Source organism: Danio aesculapii, chromosome 1 (assembly GCF_903798145.1).
Source record: "Danio aesculapii chromosome 1, fDanAes4.1, whole genome shotgun sequence".
Classification (NCBI taxonomy): Eukaryota; Metazoa; Chordata; class Actinopteri; order Cypriniformes; family Danionidae; genus Danio; species Danio aesculapii.
The window spans coordinates 23756853-23777188 of NC_079435.1; the positions used below are offsets into that span (position 1 = coordinate 23756853).

At 34.7% G+C, this 20336-nt stretch overlaps 1 protein-coding gene, 1 long non-coding RNA gene and 1 pseudogene across 2 annotated transcripts in view; 1 reads left to right on the forward strand and 2 right to left on the reverse strand.

Annotated features, from left to right (window-relative positions):
* The window catches only part of fam193a (family with sequence similarity 193 member A), a 46573-nt gene extending 41552 nt beyond the window's left edge, over positions 1–5021 (reverse strand). The window contains exon 1 of the mRNA XM_056457626.1: positions 4723–5021. The gene's annotated coding sequence lies outside the window, so the exon portion shown is untranslated. The remainder of the gene's footprint in view (positions 1–4722) is intronic.
* A 5075-nt stretch (positions 5022–10096) lies between these two features.
* On the reverse strand, positions 10097–10785 carry LOC130228090 (casein kinase II subunit beta-like; annotated as a pseudogene).
* Positions 10786–16713: 5928 nt separating this feature from the next.
* LOC130220882 (uncharacterized) lies at positions 16714–17296 on the forward strand. The gene is made up of 3 exons (XR_008836241.1): positions 16714–16780; positions 17026–17123; positions 17215–17296. It is a non-coding gene; the product is annotated as an uncharacterized LOC130220882 (long non-coding RNA).
* Positions 17297–20336: the final 3040 nt, after the last annotated feature.

Here is a 20336-nt window from a genome sequence, read left to right on the forward strand (position 1 = left end):
AATAAGCAGGATGTCTTTCTGAACATTTTAGTGCTGGTTTTATTGTATGATTTCATATGGTTGAACTGTTTAATTCATTCGTATGGTTAATTTTTTTTTTTCATTCATATTCAATATGAGCATGCGAAACATTTTCGAGCCATCCGAAAGTCATTGTCAGGCCCTGTGTAATGTGATAAATACTATAAATCAAAATAACATGAGATAATAGCTATTTAGATTTGTTTTAAATATCAAAAAAATCAAATCAAATATCCCACAAACTCTAACATTATGTGGCCGTTAACCTTTAAAGACTACCAATTCACATATTAAGACATACAGGTTATTAATACAGGATTTTTGGCACGAAAATCTGCAGGTTATTATGGCTATTATTACTATTTAGATTTAAGATGAATATTGCCACAATATCCACTTGTAAGTGTGACGTCACGCGAAGCGGCTTCCAGGTCCAAGCACTCTATCAAACTGTACGGGGAGATTCAACAAATGGTAATAATAAACGTTTACAAAGTGCTGTAATGCTTTCAAAAATTACAATCATAATATGGATATCCATACTTAATATCCAATGGCCAGAAAGTGATTACATTTTTATAAATTGTAAACATATTCTGTGATGCATCAAGTCCAGAGACTGTTGTGTACGTCATGATTTTATATAAAGTTCACTTTAATGTGTGATATGACTAAAAAGTAGTCCTAAACGAATATTTTCTCAATTCAAATGATTAGCGGCTTGGACCCGGAAACAGTATTTCATATGTCACGATTTAACAAGTGGATTATGCTGCAAAATAATCTTTATACCCAGTGTGTGAAATACATCTAAGTTCCAGTGCTTTCTTCCATCTCATCTTAATAATCCAATCGAAGCCAAGTCTTTTTTTAGTCAAAAACAGTGGCTGTCTGTTTAACCAATGGCAGAGCAGAGAGGTGTTTGGAAACTTTGGGGACTAAGAAATTACACTCTTCAGCGTTAACCAAAATTGCTAGTTTAATCGAGAACAGTGTTGTGTTGAGCACCTGCTGAGCTAAATGCAAAAATGTTACAATAATTCCTTACGAGTCGACTACAGCCTGCCAACAAGCTCTGCTACAAACAGCTTCACCTGAGTTAACCCGACTTCAATGTGGCTGTCAATTCGCATCAGCGTCTGACAGAAACAAACTTTATTTGATTCTGTGAAAATCGCATTGTGCTACACATTTCATATAGAAGAACAAAACTAACACAACATGACATCAGTCAGAATGTGCCGAGCTCCCTGTAACGTTTGGCTCTCTGGTGACGGAAATCGTGTTAACCAAAATCTGTTCACTGCCTGCAAGCTAAAAGTCTGTGTGATCCAGTCCAGTGATGAAATGTCTTTTTCCTCGCTTATGTCAACACACAGGACTGATACCCTTGTTAAGCTACAGATGTGGTTTCCTTGGAAACAGAGGCATACCACAAGTAAGAATACATCTCTGACAAAGCCCTGAAGACTGGACCCTGTGCTGCTATGAGTGACCTATTCATTCTCTGACACTTCTCACAGATGGACAACATGAACACACAATTGAAAAGAGAAGAAAGCGGCTGATGTATGAGTGTGTATGGATGTGAATATGATCCACATCAAATTTTCTTATTGTGATCATTGCTGAAGCTTTTATTATGATATATGGTTTTATAATTATTATAACACTGACATAAGCAGTAAAAAAGTTACTTTAAATGGTTTAACAAAAAAAAAAAGTTAAATTTTTTGTGAAATATAATAAAGCATTTGCTTCATTAAATAAAACAGCTACAAGTTATTAAAGATTAACTAAGGTATAGAGTATATGCAGAAGTATTAATTTTTCAGTTACCTGGGTCAAACGCTTCTGGTGAACTGTATGCTGTTACAAAATGCAATCTGTTTTCTTTAAAAAATCAACGATCTTCACTGCCTGATTGATATACGATATAAAGAGGGTCTCAGAACGTACAAGAAGCACTGGATTAAATTACATTTTCCCCATTATGTCCTCAAAATATTTATTTTACCCCAGTATTTTCAGAGTTTCTGCGCTAGCCTGCTCATCTTGACAGTGTGTGCATGTAAAAGGCTTTTTTATCTCATTTTACGCTTGAACAACTAAATGAACGCTTAAGTTTATTTAGCTGATTGTATTTAATTACATTACAAAATCAATGCTGTAACAAGAACCATATAAAATTGAAAAAAAGTCACATTAACTGTTCACCGGAAGTTTATCGGTGTGGAAACACTAGCTATGTATATACCCTATTAATATCACATAAGATAAATGAAAGCTTTGCAACTTAGTGTTTATCTTTAGTTTAACTAAAGTTAACAAATGGAGCCCTATTGTAAAGTTAACAAACAATATTCATATAAAAGTTTGAAACATTTTCGATCAATATCTTGTGAATATTGTGGACCAGACTAACAAGTGAAAGTGTTCATATTTAAGAATAATCTGCCTATTTAGCCTTTGTGTATTTAGCGCTGTGTTGAAACACTGCGACTACAAAAATCTGTATATTATTAAAAGACATTCTAAAGGCTTATATAAGAATTTTGAAGATAACAATACCAAGCATGCTCATTATATCACGTTGTATTGTATTACCAGTGTGGAAAGAGTACTGAAAAATCATACTTAAGTAAAAGTACCATTACTTTCCTAAAAATGTAGTGCAAGTAGAGTAAAAGTATCAGTTGTAAATATTACTCAAATATGAGTAAAAACATAGCCCTTTCAAAAGTACTCAAGATAAGTGAGTATTACGCTGTAGAAAGCTGATTCATTTACATGTAATTTTGGATGTGTGTAAACTAGGCATGGGCCGGTATAGGATTCTGACGGTATGATAACCTTAGATAAAAAGATCACAGTTTTGGTGTCACGGTATTGCGATTACTACTCTAAAATAAGTTATTTTAAATGTCTGTGTAAAAAACTAAAACTTTTTCCGCTTTGAATACAATATATTTTATTTTGTGAAAGATTTATAATATTTTGGAACAGTAAACATGTCAGGCTAAATAATTCAAATGAATCATTGACTTCTGCTGTCTTCAGTTTCAAAAACACTGATTCTTTACAATTTAAAACGCCATCTTTGGAGATCTTTCCTGCTGAAGGTACTGTTGTCCTAAAAAAATGTGAATAAAAATCTTACACATACCTTAGGAACGGTATTACAGAAAATGTTGACGGTTTTAAAACCTTGACTTTTCCAAACAGCGGTATACCTTGAAAACCGTAATCGCCCCATACCTAGTGTAAACTTAACATTCTGTAGTGCGTTTAGATATTGCCCAACAGGCACATAAAGTCATAAGATGCTAATATTAGGTTAGATTTAGGTTGTGATGTCAGGAGACAAAAATCCAGTGTCTAGCCAGCATCTAAGGATGTTATTTTGATGTCTAATAATGACTTCAAATTACATTATTATTTAGTTGATTTTAGGTTGTGTTAGAGACTGACCAAAATCCAACATCAAGCCAACATCTTAAACATCCTATTGACGTGAAATACTGACATTTAATTCGTCAGGTATGGCAACCAAAATCCAATGTCTTATGGACGTCATATTGGTAACGTCCACACAACATCAAGCTGTAACCATCACTAAACATTGATATTTGTTCGATTTTAGCTTGGACGTTTTCTAATCACAATAGACAAAAAATAGTGACTGCAGGTTGAAGGAAAGTAATGGAATTAAAAGTACTGAAACTGCACTAAAAAAGGACTCAAGGGAAAGTAAAAGTACACATTTTTAAAACTACTTAGTAAATCACAACTCTTAAGAAAAATACAGTCACAGTAATTAGAGTGTTTGTAATTTGTTACCTTACACCGCTGTATATTACTGCACGTCTATACACTAAGAGATACATCTGCTAGGTGACATTACATATATCACATTTATTTCCAAAGGACAAACTTTGCACAAGCCTCAACTAAAAACCACTGACAGGCGTATAAAAGGGTTTGTTGACATTTACGCTGATTATTTTCAAGCACTTCCGGTTTGTTCATACTTGACACCACTAACGCTACTAGAGTTCAGAAGGGCAGTTATGGCATTAATACTTGACACAATAAATAAGTAAATACATAAATGTTTTTCAATATATATGAAGTCTGACATTTCCTTAAATAAAAGTAGATGAATGAGGACTTGCAATGTGAACAATTTAATCGTATATGCCAAAACACATGGTGTGCTTTAGCAGTGGGTCTATTTACCTGTTATCTTCAGTGGACCGCGGTTTCTAAACAGTGACACTTTCGGCTAAAAGACTATATTTATTCCTATTTTTTTCTATTAAGGAAGGTTAATAACATTATATACATTTAAATACATATGTAAACACTTCAGCTTACACCATCCAGCGCTTGTCAAGTTAGCTTCACAACACTTCCAGCGACACAAATGCACTCAAACTTCCACATACGCTGCACGAAAACCCTCTGAACATCCTTTCCGCACGTCTCTACAGTTTTCCTCCCATGTTTCTGTGATCGGACCAGGAACTGTTTAAGATTAAAGTTCTAGATCAGTGGAGCTCAGCTTGGGCTCCATGTAAACGTGAGATCAGCTCCAGCAGCTCCCCTAGGCCTGCATTAACATGAATTGTGAGCTAAACTACACTGTATTCAAACTCAGATGCACCATCAACCGCCCCGCATGCCCAAGTCGCGGCTCACCTCTCCGTTGAGGCTGGGGATAGTGCTCGGGTCTCCGTGTGCACTGCTGCTGGAGGGTGTTGGCGGAGCTCCGGCCTTCCCTGCGCCGCCGCCCCGCTTATTCTTCCTGCGCTTCGCTCCGCGTTTGGCGTCTGTAGGACTCATTTCTAGCCCACGAAATGCACCGACAGCGTTCCGTCAGTAAACCGCGGGGTCTCGGGTGCAATGCCAGGCTCTGGCGCTGCGGATACGGTTAAAATGTAGCTGTTTTGAGAGATATAATCTAAGAGCCTGCCGACCTGCTCACAGCATAGCAGACTTCAAATTCCAATATGGCCGACTCAACAGGAATTGGCCAATGGCGTTTACGACATGACGCAATAGGGTGCGTTTGAGGCTTGTGGGTATTTGAGTCACAAGAAAACGCAAACACGTAGGTTTGTTTACATGTTGTGTGTTGGAGCTCGGCGAATGCGGTTATTAAGAAATGCAAGTCCTTTGTGTATGACAATAAATATAATTCCTTTGTATGCTAAACAAGCTCTCTATCAATCAATTTAAGTGATTTTATTTCCCATCCAGTTTTTTTGAGTTTTACAGTTGTTGTTCTTGTTCTTCTTATACTTATTATTATTTTTTGGTTTTTATGGTCCAAATAATCTGTATTTTATCTAATTTGTTTATTTATAACAAATTTTTGCCAATTGCCATAGTCGAAATAATCACTAGATGGCGCCATTTTATGTTGACATAACAGTAGGTGAAGGGTATTCTGCAGTTATTATACAAAATATTTGGCGGCTCAATTCACTCAGACTATTTATAAAATGAATGTGGTGTTTGCTAGAGATATTTCTGGCTTCCCTCGGCTTCCTCACCTGTGATCCGTGGGTCAAATTTCACCCATACTAAAGCCCATTAAAAATTCATGAATTTTTGATTGTGGTGCAGCAAATGCTTCTGTACGTGCTGAAAAAACAGCATATGCTAGTAAGGTACGTTTTGATGCTGGTCTTGCTGGTTTCATTGCTGGTTTTGCTGGTCTCAAAGCTGGTCTTGCTGGTCTTGATGCTGGTCTTGGTCTCAGTGCTGGTTTTGCTGGTCTCTATGCTGGTCAGGACCAGCACTGAGACCAGGAAGACCAGCACTGAAACCAGCAAGACCAGCACTGAGACCAGAAAAACCAGCATTGAGGCAAAACAAGCATTAAAACCAGCAAGACCAGCATACCTGCATCAAAACATACCTTACCAGCATATGCTGTTTTGTTTTGTTTTTATTTTTTTGAGCAGGGGTACGTGTAATTTCTTTTATTCGTTGTTACTATAGAGTATGATGTAAATATTTTTCTAAATAACTTTTAAATAAAATAAAGAGTAATTATTAATTAATAATAACTATTAAGAAATGAGTAATAATTTGGCCATTCCACCAAAATCTTTTCTGTCCCCAGGACTGAATATGCAAGAAAAGTAACTCAAACACACATGTTATTATTAAGCAAAGTGTCCTCTATACTGTACAAACTACAAACTTAATCTCATTCATTCATTCATTCAGTTTCTTTTTGGCTTAGTCCCTTTATTTATCAGGGGTCGCCACAGTGGAATGAACCACCAACTATTCTAGCATATGTTTTACACAGCAGATGCCCTTCCAGTTGCAATCCATCACTGGGGTACATCCATACACTCATTCACACACATCCACTACGGACAATTTAGCAATTCATTGGACTTGTGAAGGAAACCAGAGCACCCGGAGGAAACTCACACCAACACAGTGAGAACATGCAAACTCCACATAGAAATGCCAACTGACCTAGCTGAGGCTTGAACCAGCGACCTTCTTGCTGTGAGGCGATCGTGCTACCACTGCGCCACCGTGCAACCCCACAAATTTAATCTATAACATTTAAAATGAATAAAAACTACCTAAAACACTGAAAAATATTTTTTTTACTTGTCCCAAGTAGGCATGGGCTGGTATAAGATTCTGACGGTATGATAACCTTGGATAAATATATCACAGTTTTATGGTATCACGGTATTGTGATTATTACTCTAAAATAAGTTCTTTTTAAATGTCTGGGTAAAAAAAAACTTTTTTCCCGCTTTGAACACAATATATTTTATTTTGTGAAAGATTTATAATATTTTGGAACAGTAAACATGTCAGGCTAAATAATTCAAATGAATCATTGACTTCTGCTGTCTTCAGTTTCGAAAACACTGATTTCTTTACAATTTAAAACGCCATCTTTGGAGATCTTTTCTGCTGGAGATACTGTTGTCTTAAAAAATGTAAATAAAAAATCTTACACATATCTTATGAACAGTATCACAGAAACTTTTGACGGTTTTAAAACCTTGACTTTTTTCAAACCGCAGTATACCTTGAAAACGGTTATCGTCCCAGTCCCAGTGCATTTCACTGTAAAATATAATCATTAAAATGTATCTTATCTTTGCCTCAAATACGTTCATTTAAAATATATACAGTTGAAGTCAGAATTATTAGCCCCCATTTGAATTTTTTTATTTTTTAAATGTTTCCCAAATTATGTTTAACAGAGCAAGGAATTTTTCACAGTATGTCTGATAATATTTTTTCTTCTGGAGAAAATCTTATTTGTTTTATTTCAGCTAGAATAAAAGCAGTTTTTTTTCTCAATAGTCTACAGAACAAACCATTCTTATACAATAACTTGCCTAATTACTCCAACCTGCCTAGTTAACCTAATTAACCTAATTAAGCCTTTAAATGTCACTTTAAGCTGTATAGAAGTGTCTTGAAAATATCTAGTCAAATATTATTTACCGTCATCATGGCAAATATCAAATAAATCAGTCATTAGAGATGAGTTATTAAAACATTTATGTTTGGAGATGTGTAGAATTAAAAAAAAAAAAGTAACAGGGGGCCTAATAGTTCTGACTTCAACTGTGTATATATACCTTAGATCATCTCAAACTCTTTTCCTGGAGGGCCGCAGCTGTGCAGTTTTGCTCCAACCCTAATCAAACACTGCTGATCTAACTAAGGTGTTCAAAACTAGAGACTATTAAGCAGGTGTGAGTTGGAGGTGGCTGGAGCTAAAAATCTACAGAGCTGTGGCCCTCCAGGAATTGAGTTTGAGACCACTACCCTCTAAAAAAAAATTAATATTTAGTCGTGTCCCCCATTTTTCACTCAGTCCTGTTACCCTAACCCATCTTTTCTGCTCTGAGAAGCTGGGGAATATCCATAAAATAGTTTTTAAACAGTAAGTTGCATCATTTAGATCTTTGGAAGGCATGTCACACTCCTGTTACCCAGTTTCAGGGCTCTTTCCAGTTACTGATTTGTTTTTCTTCATTCATTCATTCATTTTTTTTTCGGCTTATTCCCTTTATTATTCTGAGGTCACCACAGCTGGAGCACCCAGAGGAAACCAACGCTTTGTTTTTCTTGTGTAAATTAAAAAAATTCCAGTTTACTCAATTATGTTCTGTACATCATTTACCTGAGGGTTTATTGAATTATATTATGAAAAAATAATGAATTTCAGGCCATGATTTTCTTTAAAAAGTTAAAATACCACTGTATTTTTAGTAAAAATACCCCTCACATGCATACATGATTTTTAGTCATTCATTCATTCATTCATTCATTCATTCATTTTCTTTCGGCTTAGTCCATTTACTGATCAGGGGTTGCCACAGCGGAATGAACCAACAACTTATCCAGCATATGTTTTACGCAGCAGATGCTCTTCCATCACTGGAAAACACCCATACACACTCATTCACCTATAGCGCATGTTTTTGGACTGTGGGGGAAACCAGAGCACCCGGAGGAAAACCCACGCCAACATGGGGAGAACATGCAAACTCCACACAGAAATGCCTACTGACCCAGTCAAGGTTCGAACCAGCGACTTTCTTGCTGTGTGGTGACAGTGCTACCCACTATGTCACCGCATCACCCTGATTTTTTATCACAAATATAAAATTTTTGAAAATGTAACAAACCATATTTAAAAAGAAAATCACTTTCTTAAGGGGAAAACAAAGCAATTACCTGATAGACTTTTATCCATGCAGTAGGTAGTGCTGTCGCCTCACAGCAAGAAGGTCACTGGTTCGAGCCTCGGCTGGGTCAGTTGGCGTTTTTGTGTGGAGTTTGCATGTTCTCCCTGCATTCGCGTGGGTTTCCTCCGGGTGCTCCGATTTCCCCCACAGTCCAAAGACATGAGGTATAGGTGAATTGGGTAGGCTAAATTGTCCGTAGTGTATGAGTGTGAGTGAGTGTGTATAGATGTTACCCAGAGATGACGGCTGGAAGGGCATCCGCTGCGTAAAACATGTGCTGGATAAGTTGGCGGTTCATTCTGCTGTGGCGACCCCGGATTAATAAAGGGACTAAGCCGAAAAGAAAGAAATGAACTTTTATCCATGCTTTTTAAAAGACTTGTAAGTTTTGGTAACAGGACTGGAAAAAAAATCTGCCACATTAATACCACAAAAATTAAATTAAGTTATTTTATATGGACCTATACATATTTTGAAAGGTTAAGTATGTGTGATTTTAGATTCTGCTGTGAAAAAAAATTAATTAAAAGAAATTTGAACTAAATATTGAAAAATTACAACAAGCAAAAGGCACCCTTTCGGTGGAATGTCCCAACTAATACAACAACTTACCCAAATATTATCCTAAATAAATAACTTCTTACACTTATAACTGTAATTTTAACCAAGTTAGAAGCCCAGACAAGCACACATCCCCTATATATCTCACATAGGCTGAAAAGAGTATTGTTCACAGCATGTTAAAACAATTCAGTATGTTATTGACTCAATTTAAGCATAATAACGAGCCAATCACGTGATGGCAACTCAATCCATTTTAGCATGTAGAGGTCGTTCAAGTTCAACATACTGAAGTAAGGAAAGGTGAATACATTTTTTATGCAAGCTCTGAGATTTTGAGAAACTGTGCAAAGCTACTGGAATTTTAATGCACAACCATGTAGGTTCTGCAGAGACATATCTTACAGAGAGATAGAGAGAGAGAGAGAGAGAGAGAGAGAGAGAGAGAGAGAGAGAGAGAGAGAGAGAGAGAGAGAGAGAGAGAGAGAGAGAGAGAGAGAGCGCTTTATCTTTAAGTAGATCTTTATTTTCTATGTGGAGGTTAAGAACTGAAAGAAGTTTGTTTTTTCACAAGGAACACCCCATTTTCTGTACAGTGTTTCAGAGGTAAGATTTTAGTTTCTCCTTGGATTGTTTAATGGTCTTACTCTCTCCAGATTTAAATGTTAGTCTCAGTCGAATCAAAATTGCAGGAGAAGAGTGAGCCCTTGCTGACGGACACACAACCCACCCCATATCCCACCCCATCCCAGCTCAAGTGTTTAGCAGATGGCTTTGACGGGATTCTTGAAGCTGGAGGCTGCCTGCAGCTGGAGCAGGTAAGCCATTGGGTAAATCTTGAAACCATTAAGCCTGGGCACAAACTGATTGGCAGGCCTCTTTGACCGGTACTCGGGAAGCACCATGAAGAGCATGTGAGGGAAGCCGGTGCCAAAGTAAGCTCCGTCAGTGTGATGGTGCCTGGATGACTTCGGTGAGTACACATCCATACACTTGGGGCAGTAGAGCTTCACCATGGCCTAGCCTGGAATGTCAGAGAGACCAATTGGCACATTAAATTCACATTAAACACAAGGACAGTAGCCAAAATCTCCCTGCTGATATTTCTCCAGCATCTGGGCAATGCCACGGTTAGTGAGGATAGCAAGCATGAATCAGCCCATAGAGCATCTCAGCAGCCTGCTCAATCAGGTCACTCTGGTTAGGGTTATCCTCCAGCTCCTTATCAGGTTCCAGATCGAGGATCATGTCCAGAGCTTGTCTGTAAAGGGGAACTTGCTCATTGAGATCTGTAAGATTAAACTTGTCCTGAATATAGTCTACATCTACCTCACAGAAGAATTAATTTCCCCGTAGACCACAAAACCAAGAAATCCACGACACTTCCTCTGAGCTACTCATGTTGGGAAACTCAAGGATCTCCTGGGGTCGATGTTAGCCGCAGCGACACAACTGTTGACTGTCAACTGTAAATATACTGATTTTATTGTTTTTATTACTGCTTTATCCTAAAATGCTGATTGTTAAATGTACAGTTTATTCTGATCGTTTATTATTTTTGTATTGATTTTTATAAATAATATGATATGTTGAAGAATAATATGATTTTTAAATAATAGGATATACTGAATATTAATGTGATATAATAACTGTCATGATTACCAGCGATCTAACCACCAGAGGTCGCTGGTAAACACTCACATTCACATGGACTACATCTTATGAACTTCAAATTCAGTCATGCCATGCACACACACACACCTGCTCCAAGTTTCCACTGATTGGACTCCCACAGCTGATGCTGCTTCTTGACTAATCACACAAACTACTTTAGCAGCACACACACTCACTTCCTTGCCGAGTCTTGTTTACCTGTAAAGTGACAATTCAACGCGGTTTCCTCAGTCTTGTTTCTCCGTGTTTTGACCCTTGCCAAGTTTGTCCATGTTCTCTGCCTTCCGACCTCTTGCCTGTTATAGTGACTACGATTCTGGATTTGCCTTTATTCATCTGTTTGCACCTGTGTTGACCCTTGCTTGCCTGACTACCAAATAAACCTGCACTTGGATCCTAACGTTTTCTCTGTCATCCACGTGTTACAATAACATTATGATATACTGAATAATATGATGTATTGTTGATATTTTATTTAATTATTATAAATAAATATCATCTTTTATTATTTTTTTTACTAATACTATTTAATGTGTTTACTGTTTTTTTTATTATATATGTATGTTACTTTTTATGTAAACTTTAGAACTGCTTTGGCAATACATTTGTGACATTTGTTATGCCAATAAAGCAATTATTGAATTGAATTGAGAGAGCTTTAAAGCCCTCAAAAACCAAGAAATGAACATTGAAAAAAGCCCCCTGATTCAGATGGACCTGAAGCTGCAAGCACAAACCAACACAATGAATATGATTAACAGCCGGCAGCATCGGGACCTCATTGATCAGGACACAGACATGCTCATACACACAGTTAAGCCAAATCAAATGATAAGTGCACGAAAAGAAGAGTATCTGATTTACTGGAATTAAGCAGCAGGAAAACAAAACAAACTTCAATGTTATTTAGACCTAAATGCTAAATGCTCACAGTCTGACTGTAGAGACGGGCCGATACAGACAGAAATGGCAACCTAGAGAGAGGCGCATCTGCCCACACTGTGCCCAGGCAGAGGTGGAGATGGAGGAACACTTCCTCACCCGCTGCACAAACTGTCAACACATCAGAGAAACATTCTACCCCAAACTCCAGAGCATTTACCCACAATTCACTAAGTTAGACAATAAAACACAACTGCAACATTTACCAGGGGAAAAACTGACTGTGTCCTTATAGCGGCTCAAAAAACATCAGTGATGCGCTCGCAAACACACAAACAAACACACACACGCACGCAAGCACGCACACACATCTAGATTATTATAAATGAATCATTGTAAATATACTCATTATTATTGTTTTTATTACTTGTTTTATCCTAAAATGTTATTTGTTAAATGTACAGTTTATTCTGATCTATTATTATTTTTTATTGATTTGTATAAATAAAATGATACATTGAATAATGATTTGATATATTGAAAAATAATGTGATATACTGAATAATAATATGATATATTGGATAATATGAGATATTATTTATATTTTTATTTAATTATATATATATATATATATATATATATATATATATATATATATATATATATATATATATATTTTTTTTTTTTTTTTTTTTTTTTTACACTACTACTACTATTTACTGTGTTTTATTTTACATGTACGTTCTTTTGTCTTTACTGTAAACTTTATAGATGCTTTGGCAATACATTTGTAACATTTGTCAATAAAGCAATCATTGAATTGAGAGAGAGAGAGAGAGAGAGAGAGCGAGAGAGAGAGAGAGAGAGAGAGAGAGAGAGAGAGAGAGAGAGAGAGAGAGAGAGAGAGAGAGAGAGAGAGAGAGAGAGAGACTCCAAAGAGTTGCAATTCTATGGGCAAATATTCCTTGTAGATCCCAGAAATTAAATGAGAATGCCCAGACTGTCTCGACTGTCTTTTTTTCAAACTGAGAAAAAGGCATCTGTAAAAGAGTACTAATTAAAAGCAAGGCCTGCTTAAGTGCAACTGAATGCACAAAACATCCAACATTGAAGCAGATGTGCAACAACAACAGGAGCAACCCTTTCTGCTAAAACGGAGGCTACAATTCACACACGCGAAACATGATTGAGAAAAGGTTACAGGGTCTGAAGAATACTGGTTTCTTCTGCAACATTCAGATATTAGGGTAAAAATTGGGTGTTAGTACAAAAAGCATGAATCCATCCTGCATCTGTGGTTCAGGCTTCTGCTGCTGGTGTAATGGTGTGTGGGAGATTTTAAAGGCCTCTTATCTACAAGAAACCAAGAAACATACTGTAGTAGTCTATAGAAAACACCACTGTTTTTGTATCATAGTACTTGAGATAATGTTGTGGCAATTTTGTAGTAACATGGCCGCAATTTCAATGGTAAACAACTGTAAAAACGCTACAGTAAAACCTGTATCCTGTTAACAGTTAATGTCCTTTATATATCTGGTAAATAAATGTAAATTAAAATTTCCAGAATTCCCTGCATGACTTTTTATGCTTTTTTGTTGACATTACTTTGGATCTTTTAATTTTTTTATTCATTTATTTATTTTTCTTTGGCTTGGTCCCGTTTATTAATCTGGGGTCACCACAGTGGAATGAACCACCAACTTATCCAGCATATGCTTTACACAGGGCATACCCTTCCAGCTGCAACCCATCACTGGGAAACATCCATACACACTCATTCACACATAGACTAGAGCCAATTTAGTTTTATTCCATTCACCCATACTGCATGTCATGACTGTGGGGGAAACCGGAGGCAACCCACGTCCTTATCCCAAATCCTTATCTGTTAAGCGTTAACTCTACATTAATAAATGTTAGTAAACAGTTTATAACTGCAGCTACAAATGCTCCATTCTTGACTTACAACCACATTTATAATCTTCTTAATAATTGTACTTTCATACTTAGTTAATGATTTATTTTTCATTACTAAATTATTGCATTATTAACAAACCAGTTATTTAAGCATAATTGGTTGTTTTTTAGGATCATTCAGAAAGAGTTTATAAATTATTAATAAACTATTCAAATTAACATGTATAACTCTTTTTATTCAGGCATATACTAATAGTTCATTTGTATTTTAATAAACACTTTATGAACTCAACTTCATCTAGTTTTGTGACCTAATCTAAAATGAGGACTATTTATGCTTTATAAATCCCTTATAAATGACAATTAAAGGCTCAGTTATATTCTAAACAGCAAAACAAATAAATAAATAAATAAACAAATTTATTTATTTCTATTTATTTGAAGATACACAGATGAAACTGTATCAAATAAAAAAAAAATCTTTGCAACCTTATCTAAAATAAAATTACTGTTAAGTTTAGACATTGCATATTGTTAAATTATTATATTGTTGTTGTTTTATCCAATTTGATGTTATATTTTGACACTCCTGCTATTCGACAGTGTTTAAACTTAACAGTAATTTTACTTTTTAGATTGCAAATATTGTTCATTTGAGACTGAGCCTTTAATTATCATTTATTAGGGACATATGGGGCATAAATAGTCCTCACTTTAGATTAGTTTACAAAACTGGATGAAGTATAAACGTTAATTTCAATAGTTTATTCATCATTTACTAACTCATTCTGAATGACCTCAAAAACCTCCAACTACTTTTAAATACAAATGGTTTGTAAATAATGCAATACTGAATTTAGTAATGAAATATCAACCCGTCACAAATGATGAAAGTACAATTATTAAGCACATTATAAATGTGCTTTTACATCAAGAATACTGCATTTGTACTGTAACTGCAGTTATAAACTACACTGTAAAAAGTAAAGGTGCTTCAAGTACTCTGTTGAGTACTCGAGGAACTTTAAAATGTATTTTAAGTGCCTCAAAGCTCTTTCTCTCAAAATGGGGTTCCTTGAGGAACCACTGACAGTCTTTGCAGTGCTTGCAGGACCCTTTTGCAGTAACTGGGATCCTACAAGCACTTTTTTGTCAATACTGAGGTTCTGGAGTCACTGTTTCCTTACACTAAGACCTCAAAGCACTTTGAAAGTTATTGGAGGAACTCAATTTTCAAAAAAGAGTTACTGAAAGATCTATGAACTTATATAATGGTTCCTGGTGGATCTCTCATCTAAAAGCTAGCACTTAAAGGAACCAAGAATTTTTTTTTTGTGTCATATTAAAATAGACAATTGTGGAGACCAGAAAATGAGATGGATGTTCATTTACTTAATATTTACTTAGTTATTTGTGCTTTTAGAATGATATGAAATGTGGTGTTTGTTTTTCTTTTTTTGTGTGGCACTCACTGTGAACACAAAATATCAATGATTAGAAATGTTAACTTGATTGCAGTTAGGAGGCTGACTGGGAAATTGTGAAAAAATTTGAAAATGTAAAAGTAATTTTGGAGAATAAAATACAAATGAGCCACAACAGAGGGGAAAAAAAGACAAAAACATGCACAGGCTTGTACAATTATGAAAATGATAATTATTATAGGGGACTAATTAAATTTTCTGTAAATGTTTCTGTCATTTAAAACAATAATAATAACAACAACTGCTGCAATAATAATATTAACAATAATAATAATAAATATTAAGCTATTATTATTATTATTATTATTATTATTATTATTATTATTATTATTGTTGTTGTTGTTGTTGTTATTTTTATAAAAATAGAACTATATAACACAGTTCTTCAAAAATCCACTCATGAAAAATATTTAAGATATTACTAAACTTAAGTATATAGGCTATGGGCTCTGGTTTATTAATAAAAAGTATTCCTCCACTTTGTTTTGATAAACCAACAAAGACAACTTGCTAATGAATGCAGTATTTTGTACATTTTTATTTTTCTGAAATAAATGTTTTTTTTTTCATCTGTTTCTTGGATTAATGATATGGAATTAATTGTGTTGCCAAAAAAGATATAAATATATTAACCGGAACTAACAAAATAATATAAACATGACGCGGACGCGCATCATCGTGCACGCGCAGGTGCAGGTCGCAGGAGCGTTTTCAAATATCGATTTGTAACGGCTCCTTTCCTCCATTTCATGACTGCTGTCATCTCTAACACACGGAAGGTGAGTAAGTTTGCAAAATAAATATACAAATTAGATACGATTTGCACACAAATATCTACTCTTACACGCATCATTATGTCGTGTAACCTGTTTTAGGAACGTCTCGCGAAGTGATTGCTGTTGTATAAGATTGGGTAAACATTATTATTTTGCGATAATAACAATCGGCTAGATATACATAATCACTCAAATTACACGTGTACCTCACACAAATATAAATAATTTGATATAAAATATTGATTTATGTCGACATATGTTATTGTCATTGAACACGAAGCTTCCATGAAAGCCATTGCAAGCGACCGTTAATTTCAAATTAAACAGATAACGTGATACATTCGTACTTATTAGACGGCTTTTTTCCACAAATATATTTATTTATTTATTTATTTATTGTCTTCCCTTACATATACAGTGTGTAGCAAGTGTCTTGAGCAGGGTTGCTTATATTATTTTCTAGCCGCGATGCTATCTAATATTCTTTCCTTATATTGTTTGTGAGTAATATTACGCTTTTGTTATTATTTGCGTTTCTTAAACAGTTACCTGTGTGACAAATTGTGTCTAAGTTATGTACGTCAATACATTTTTTATTCATTCACACAAATAATGTACATAACGCCTGCGTTTTTCCTTCTCAGAACATCCACATAAACCCTGAAATTGTTCAGTATTCTCTCAAACAGCCGTTTGAGTCACCTCAAATGTAAGTATTTTTTTTAAGTAACTAACTGAATTGGAAATAAATGTAAAAATACTTCATTTAACAAACAATATTATTTGATAATCATTATCCAGCTGGGTATCACTGAACTAATGACATTAAACTTTTAAGTGTTTAAAATCACTCACTTATTTTCTCATTTGCTTGTTTCTGATGTATCCATATTAGGTGTAAATAATTGTGACAGATATAGACTAGAAATTTAAAGTTTGCTGTATCAAATCCAGGTAGCAGTGGGCCAGATTGAAACGGTCCGATGCACTTCACTTGCAATGTAGATCATCATTTCTGGACAGCTTTCTACTTACTGCTGTGGACATGAAAGGTTCAGCAGACTTTTTGCTCTGAATGAATGGCTATTAACATGGTGAGAAGAACAAAATCTGCTCTTTATTAACAATTGAAATCTTTTCTAGGATCGTCCTAGGCTTGCCCATGCTGATGGGCTGCACCACAGCAGTACTGGAGCTGAATTCCTGTTAGAAAACATCTTCAGGATGCTTTGACTAGTAAGTGAAAATCCACATTTTAGCCATGTAGACTTTTGCTCGTACCACTTTAATCACAGTAATGCATATCTGGCTAACTCCATAGAAACTGTGTCTGTTCCTCGTATTATTAGATCAAGAATTAAATTTACTATGTGTTCTAGAAAAAAATCTATTAAAAATCAAACCAGAAAAAATGGCAAATAAGTGAAAATACTTTTTTTTTTTTTCGGTCTTCTAAACGTCAGGCCACTTGCACCTAAAGCACGTATTGTAAATGAACAGACAACAATCTTAATGCACTAATAATCCTAATCTTAATGTCTTAGTGAAACCTGGCTTAAACAAAATGACTACAGTATGTTAGTTTAAAACGAAGCCGCGTTGAACTTGAATTTAATTAAATTATATTTATTATTAGATAAAGCAACATAATGCTTGGGTAATACATTTAAAATTAATAGTTGTTTAATTAAAATAGTATTTATAAAGTGTCCACAAAATTATAGTTTTTTTACAGAGTAGTGAGTTAGTTAATACTACCTCACAAATAAACATGGTTTAAAGTAAATAAAAATTTTGTCATCATTTACCCACCTCTAATATGTTCCAAACCTGTTGGATTTTCTTTCTTTGGTTGAGCGCAAAACATTATATTTTGATTAAAGCTGAACATTTTTAACCGTTAAAAATAAATAATAACCAGTATAACAAAAGTATGGATTGTGGTTATAGGTTTTCTGTTTTCAGTTCAACAGATGAAAGAAACTTAAACAGGATTGGAACAAGTGAAGGTTGAGTAAATGATGACAGAATAAAATTTTTTGGGTGAACTGTCCCTTTAAAGTGGAAGTGAAGCACTCAGTCAAGTTTACATTCATTTGTAAATTGATTTCCAGTTTAGTGAAAATATAATAAACAAACTTGATTAATGTAACCATTATTGAAGAAAAGAGCATGTTTTACAATAGTTTAAATTTTTAGAGCTAGGGTGCAGCTATTTTGGAATATCCCTGTCTGACGTCACAAGGTTGGTTCTGTTCCCTCAGCTGAACAGATACAGTGGAAGTAATGGACTGAACACGGAGACTGGAAAGCCTAATTTAACACAATGCGTGAAGTTTTGGATGTGCATCACAGAGCTAGTGCAAATACAAGCATTACATTTACAGTTAAAGTCAGAATTATTAGCCCCACTTTGAATTTTTTTTTTTTTTTTACATTTTTCCCAAATGATGTTTAGCAGAGAAAGGAAATTTTCCCAGTATGTCTGATAATATTTTTTCTTCTGGAGAAAGTCTTACTTGTTTTATTTCAGCTAGAATAAAAACTGTTTTACATTTTTTAAAGCCATTTTAAGGTCAAAATTATTAGCCCTTTTAAGTTATATTTTTTGATAGTCTACAGAACAAACCATCGTTATACAATAACTTGCCTAATTACCCTAACCTGCCTAGTTAACCTAATTAACCTGGTTAAGCCTTTAAATATCACTTTAAGCTGAATACTAGTGTTATGAAAAATATCTAGTAAATATTATTTACTGTCATCATGGCAAAGATAAAATAAATCAGTTATTACAAATGAGTTATTAAAACTATTATGTTTAGAAATGTGTTAAAATTTGGAAATTAGGGGAAAAAAATAAACAAGGGTGCTAATAATTCTGACTTGAACTGTACGTCTGAAACATAAAAATACATTTATACATTTTTACATTTTTCTTTTATTACTGATCGATTGATGTGCTTTGGTCCACTCTCTGTATTACGATGCCTGACTGCCCTCAATGTCTTTAACAAGATCTGGTACCTGACGTAATGGAGGCGGGAACTTTCACTTTTTACTATATAGCCCCTCACTTCTGTTCATGTTCAAACCAAACTAAGATCGGTGCCGTTTTTCACTTCACAGTTTTTTTCGTGCTTCATATTCAATGTTGAAAGATTATTGTAATCGTTGCATTAGTCTGAATGTAAATCACCGTCCCAGGCAGCGCTGTACCAGTGTGAGAGAGTAGACCAAAGCACATCAAATGAACAGTATTTAAAAAAAAAAAAAGAAAAATAGTAAACATATAAAAAAAGTTTAGATTTTTAGACACAAGTCTGTTCCTTGTATTTGTACCAGCTCTTCGATGCATGTCCACAAATGAACTTCACGCATTGTGTTAAGTTAGGCTTTTCAGTCTTCATGTTCAGTCCATTATTTCCACAATATCACTTCAGTTGAGGGAACGGAACCAACCCCGTGACGTCAGACACAGCGTTATTCCAAAATAGCTGCACCCTAGCTCTAAAAACTACAGTAAAACATGGCATTTTCTTCTAAATGGTTACATTAATCGAGTTTGTAATATATATTTTCATTAAAGTAGAAAACAATTCGCTAAATAATGTAAACAGGACAGACTGCTTTACTTTCATTTATATATTTTAAAAAACAAGACCAACTTTATATTAAGGCACCTTAACCACAGTACTTAAAGTTAAATTAATAATATGGTACAATACACTTAAGTACTGTATATACATGTTTTTACATTGTATTATTGTAAAAACTTATTGTTGAGCCCTGTAATATTAATTTCTGTATTTTGAAGGCCGCTTAAATTTAGTCCAAAAACAATATTTGACCTTCATGCATAATTGATTTAAATTTTTAACTCATATAATTTTCTTTTTATTTAATGTGTTTTTAGTCAACTAATGGTTAATTTAAAAAAAAAAAGCTAATAACTATAACCTGAATAAAATAACAATATCGCATATGCAGTACACTCAAAATTATAGTGCATTATCTGTGTGAATGAGTGGGAAAATATGTGGGGTGCACCAAGGAGGGAGTTGTTTCAGACACAGCTTTTGTGTTGTCTTTTTTCTGCTTGTGCTCAGATATTTCAGAGGTTTACATTCTATGGATTTTGCCTTTATTGATGTATACGGGCACTCTGCAAGCAGTGAAAAAAAATCTTTTTATATAAATTAAGACAATTCCTAATTTTATTGATGTTTCCTTTTGTTATTCAGAAATGTTCTGCATATCTTTTG